General features: G+C 37.7%; 1 non-coding gene across 1 annotated transcript; it reads left to right on the top strand.

Annotated features, from left to right (window-relative positions):
* Positions 1–592: 592 nt before the first annotated feature.
* On the top strand, positions 593–727 carry LOC118725133. The gene has a single exon (XR_004989874.1). It is a non-coding gene; the product is annotated as a small nucleolar RNA SNORA42/SNORA80 family (small nucleolar RNA).
* The last annotated feature ends 5,418 nt before the right edge of the window (positions 728–6,145 follow it).

Raw genomic sequence — 6,145 nt, 5'->3', positions numbered from 1 at the left:
CTCATCTCCACTCTGATGACTAAGAAATGAGAAAAAAAAAATTGGGAAAATCCATTCACAAGTTCAGAATATGTCTAGTTCTCTCTTTGTCATATCTTCAGGGTAGACTTAGGGCTTGAAAAACCGAGATGATAACAAGTCATTCTAAAGTGTGCAGAAATGGAAGCATGATGAAGCATGAAAACCCGTTTTTTTCATTAGCCTTCTGGGTGGAGAAGATAAAGAAAACCAGGAAAACACACACGCACAATAGTACCTTTTTTTCCAGTAGCTGTAGGCACCTTAGGTTTTTGCTCTGAAAACAAATGTCACCAGAAGGCATTTATTTAAGACAGAAAAAGAAGTGTTCTTTATAGCTTTCACTGGAAATTAGAAATAAAAGAAACAAGTTCTATTTTGGAACTTGACCCACATGTTAGAATAACTCTAATCATTGCACATGTTCACACTATAAAAGTCATACACACACACACACATACACACACACTTTTACATCAATTTTGAGGAAGAAGACTATCATGAGCTCATCAATTTGCCCTAAATCACACAACTAAGGAATTCTGAAGCCCAGCTCAGAAGCTGAGCCCTCATAGTGTGGTGATGGATTATGGTGGGTCATTCCCGGTGGGTCAGTCATAGTGTACCCATGCCAGAGTAAATTGTAGTCTCAAACTATTATCCAGCCTCCTTCCTTGTGGGCTGTGAGACTGAAGGGGGTTGTACAGTGTGTGTGTGTGTGTGTGGGGGGAGATGAGTCCTCAGGATTATAAGGATTTAATAAAGTTATGATCATTTTTAGTTTTTATTTATCATAGATAAAGTACTCTGATTAAATATATAGACATTAGTAACTATAGAAATGAACAAATCCAACATTGTCAACATTAAATCCCTATTTCTGGCCTAAGTAACCATATGGATTAATGATTATGCATGACACAGTGTCATGATAAAATGTGCGCCACAGTAAAAATAATTCTGTTCCTAAAAACAACCCCTCAAAAGCCTACTGTTTGGACATGATTATAATCAGGTTGAAAATCATACAAAGAGAAATTTGGTAAAATTGAACAGTGACCATGTCAGGCTGCCAGCATTGGTTTGTCTGCAAAAGTATCAAATTGCCTCTTATTTATTTCCATTACCTACAGTTTATTATGATTCATTCAGCCTCTGTATACGTAAATAGAGTTTTATGTTGTTAACATATATTTCTGAGAAACAAAGTTAGTATATTTACATTTACCTATTATTATGTTGTTATTATTAATACATATTTCTATTATTGTTTTTATCCCAGTTCTCTTTTTCTTTAACCTTATAGCATGGTCAAGTAAGTAAATAAATGGTAGGTAATGGAGCCATGTTTGTCATTGTCACAGAAATAAATTAAAAGTACACAAAAGTGGAAGGTTAGCATCAACTCTGTGCTTCTAGATTTGAATTGGAGATAAGAACATAGGTTCACGTTTATGTGTTAGAACACATTGATATGGATATAATTGTTGTTAGGAAAGCAGGAAGGTGAGGTTGACATAAACTTGAAAACTTGGATGGAAATTGCATGCTCAGTAAAGAGCCGGGAACTGATGTGGTATCTTAAATAACAGAAGTGTGTTTCATTTAGCAGAGCTTTCCCATAAAACTGAGTGGTTATCATGCTGGGAAAGTGTCAGCTTTAAGGTTGGAGAGATTATGGAGGAATGGAGTATTGAGGGGAGAAAATGTTATGACTCAATAATTTTGATGGTCCTGTAAATCCCTAAGGCAATATTTTCTGCAGGGGAAGATATGACAGCCCCTTTCTCCTTTTCCACTTTATCTTAAAATACACTTTATTTTGGATTCAAAAAGTATGATATATGTTCATATACATATAAAAGTATATTTACACATGCATATATGTACATATACATTACATACATATAGACATACATACTCATCTATGAATTCAGTGAGTTCATTTGGTTACACATTCATCTAGGATTCTATTTTGGATAATGAAGAATGTAAACTCTGGGAGTATAGAAACTGCTTGTCTATCTTATTCTCTGATGTATGTCCAATGTCAAGCAAATAATCTTGTAAAGAAAAGATGCTCTAGAGATTTTGACTGACTGAGTGAATGCTATTTATTTTTGGTTTCATAGAGAATCCACTAATTTTCTGAGTTGGACATCAAAACACCAACTTTATCACAGGAGGCCTAATTTTTAAATGCAAACTTATTTGGAAGCAGTAAAAATAAATGCATGTTTTAATTTATGAATTAAAAGAAACTCATAGAAGTAGGGTATGGTGATAAAATATCAGAGTGTTCAACTATTGGGAAAATATTTACAGCTGTTCAGAGTCTGTAGAGGTTGATGTGTTAATTGTCAAGCAAATTTCTTTGTGAACTAAATGATGACTGAAAGCCATTGTCTTTTGCAAATTGACAGTGTGCAAAGCTCAGTTAAATAAAGATATAAACGAAAACCAACTTTTAGAAACCAATATTGAAATGTCACTGATGTCAGTTTAGCACTGGTGCAAGATATTAAAAGCTTCTCAAAACTGACATTTTTAATCAAAGTGATGTTTTTAATAATAGTTCTTCTGTGACTGTGGCAATCACTTGTTATTCAAAATCTATTTTTTGATCCATGTGCATAGGAGCAGCTCTAAATGTCGGCTGCGTAGGCAGCCTATAGTGTGATCTAAAGGTCACCAAAAGGGCTGTGTCCCCTAAGTCCATCCACATAGGCAATAATATGGTGGTAGGCTTGCAGAGAACTCTAGCGCATTATTTGAACATATCATTCTGTTAATTTTATTTCCAGCACATCAAATAGGATGAGCGCGTAGCAACAGATACTCGAACAATTTAAGTGACTTGCTGAAGGCCACAGAGTTAATGAATAATACAGCTGGAACTCCAGCTGGAGTCTTTTTTTTTTTTTTTTTTTTTTACTAAAAATGTAATGTTTCTTTTCTGTAAAACATTCATTCTTGACTCCCAAATCCTCTGCACTAGGGACTTTTCTTTAGGTTAAGTGCAGTGGTATATCTCTAGAAGATCTTTGTTCAAGTTGAAGTTTACTGGGGAGATGTTGTGCATTAAGCCCCAAACAAGTATTAACCATTGGAAAGAAAAATTAGAAGTCCAATGAGATGAGATGCAATATAGGTCATTTTTTATAGTAAAAAACGGAAGGTCCACAAACAGAGCACTGCTTTTGTTTGAGAAATTGGGATCAGCCTGGTAATGCCACAGATGGCACATAGGTCTGGAGAGCAGAGCACAGAGGCTCCGGAGACTGCCTCTGGGAGATGAAGGAACTGGTATAGTGAATGGATCTGAGGTTAAGTGAATGGAGCTGAGAGCAGAGAGCAATGCTTACTTGTTTTGTTAAAAAATCACATGTATTTTTATTGAGACAAGTGATTTGATTTGAAAAAAGATGCTTTCTCTTTGGCCAATCAAAAAGTCATGGGGATATAGAGTACAGCCTAGGGAATTTAGTCAATAATGTAATAACTGTGTATTGTGCCAGGTGGTTACTGGAAATATTGGGAGGAACACTTTGTACAGTATATGATTGTCTGCCATTTTGCTGTATTCCTAAAAACTCACACAAAATAATCCTACCTAATAAAAGAGTAATATACAAATTGACCATCACTCCAACACAAGATGGTTGTGCCCATGTGGTCAAAGATGGCTGCCCCATGTGGACAAAAGATGGCCAGCAGGGGAAGCAGTTGGGAAGGATCAGGCCTGCAAGGGAGGGCAATTAGGGGTGACCAGACCAGCAAAGGAGGGAAGTTGGGGGCAACCAGGCCTGCAGGGAAGAGCAGTTGGGGGAGACCAGACCTGCAGGGGAGAGCAGTTGGGGGAGACCAGGCCTGCAGGGGAGAGCAGTTGTGGAGGACTAACCCTGCAGGAGAGGGCATTTAGGATTGACTAGGCCTGCAGGGGAGGGCAGTTAGGGGCAAACAGCCTGGCAGGGGAACAGTTAAGCATCAATCAGGCTGTCAAGGGAGTGGTTAGGGGGCAATCAGGCAGGGAGACAGGCAAGCAGTTGTTAACCAGCAGTCCTGGATTGTGAGAGGGATGTCCGACTGTCCGTTTAAGCCCAAACCTGATAGTTGGATTGGAGAGGGTGCAGGCTGAGCTGAGGGGTCCAGATTGGAGAGGGTGCAGGCTGGGCTGAGGGACAACCCCCCTCCTCCATTCACAAATTTTGTGCACTGGGCTTCTAGTATTGAACATAAACTGCAATTTTGAATTCTTTAAAAAAAACATTCTAATCATTCAAATGTTCAATGTGATACATATTTTAAAATATTATTTTCTAGACAATTGGGGATTTCTACCAAAGTCATGCAAAAGGAAATAAGAAGGCCACTGTAAATGTGCATCCCTTCCTTGTTCCCTTCTTGCCAAGACACACAGGTCTAGACACTAAAGGTGAATATATTCCTTGAGAAAAATCAAGGCCTGCCCTCCTTCCATCCCCTAGGACTTCAAGTGCCCAATAGAGGGTTCCCTGCTGGAGTGTTGTGTTTACTGATTTGGGAGCCAGTGCTGAGAATTTTATTCTGTGTCCAGGGGTGCCTGAAAGAGACATTTGAGCTCCAAAGTTGACAAATGAAGGCTTCAGACCCAGTCACCTCAGGTAACCAAGCGCTTGTTCAAGAAAAGCCAGATGAAGAGCTAAAATGTAGTGCCTTCTAACTGCATCATCACTTTACTCCTTGATATCAAAACCTCTTTCCATTAAGATGCTAACAGTTGATAAAAAGCCCAGATTAGGTTTTGCTCAGAGAAAGTCTAAGTTAATGTCAAGCTCCCTTGGATTTCTGTCTCCTTATTTTCAGAAAACTCTCCAGAGACAGAAAGTGTAAGACTATGAATAAGCTATTCAGTGAGGAGAGGCTGGGACAGTTAAATAAAAATGCTTTTATGTATGTAAAGTATTATGAAGGCTGATTAAAACAGCAGGGTAGTGGTTGCCAGAGGGAAGTTGTTGGGGGAAGAAGCAGTGTCCTAATATATGGTGACAGGAGATTTGACTTTGAGTGGTAGCTTGGTGCAATATACAGATCTCATAACAGAGAAACCCACACCTGAAACCTATATGCTCATGTTGACCGATATCACCAACATTTTTTAATAAAGAAAGAAAAATTAGTACAAAAAAGAGACTGATTAAGATAATAAGGTTTGTGTTTTAATTTCAGTTATAGATTTAATTTTAATTTCATTTTTAAATATATTTTCTTATTGATTCCAGAGAGAAAGGCAGAGGGAGAAAAAGATAAAAAACATCAGTGATGAGAATGAATCATTGATCCGTTGTCTCCTGCATGTCTCACACTGGAGATCAAGTCTGCAACCTAGACATGTGCCCTGACAGGGATTCAAACCATGACCTCCTGTTTCATAGGTTGATTCTTATCCACTGAGCAATACCAGCGGGGCTATTTAAAATTTTGAACCAATTTTCAGCTCAGCTCACCAAATTTCCAGCAATAACTTGGCATTTAATAAGCTAGTAAGGCCAATTTGTTTGAGGATAGAACCTTTTTATTTTATTTTCTTTTTCTCAGTTTGAACATTTTGTTCTCATATATTTTCTTAAGCAATAAATAGAGAGATCAATTTAGTTATTGTGTAGAAGAGTGAGATGGAGAACTTTCTGTAACATGAAATCAACTTTTATTTAACCAATATTTATTGAGCACCTATATTACATCAGACTGTTCTAGGTGATGGGTATACATCAGTGAAAAAGAAATAAAAATGAAATTTCCACCCTTGTGAGTCTTATTGTCTCACAGGGGAAGATAGAGAGTTAAGAAACAAGTAAATTACACAGAATATTAGAAGATGGTGAATGCTGTTGAGATAAATAAAACTTGAAAGAGAACAGAGAGTATCAGGGCGCAATATGGGGTTTGCAATCATAAACAGAACCACTGGGGAAAGCCACACTGAGAAAGGGGTATTTGAGAAAGGACTTACACTGAGTGGCCAAATTATTATCATCTCTGAATGCATAATAATCTGGCTACTCAATGTATATCCTATATAATAAAAGGCTAATATGCAAATTGTCCCCTTGACCAGGAGTTCCAACAGCAGGCAGGTTGGCCAACC

The sequence above is a fragment of the Pipistrellus kuhlii genome, unplaced genomic scaffold (genome assembly GCF_014108245.1).
Source record: "Pipistrellus kuhlii isolate mPipKuh1 unplaced genomic scaffold, mPipKuh1.p scaffold_m20_p_2, whole genome shotgun sequence".
Lineage (NCBI taxonomy): Eukaryota > Metazoa > Chordata > Mammalia > Chiroptera > Vespertilionidae > Pipistrellus > Pipistrellus kuhlii.
Note: the sequence above shows the minus strand (reverse complement) of the source record. Positions and strands in the feature narration are given on the sequence as shown.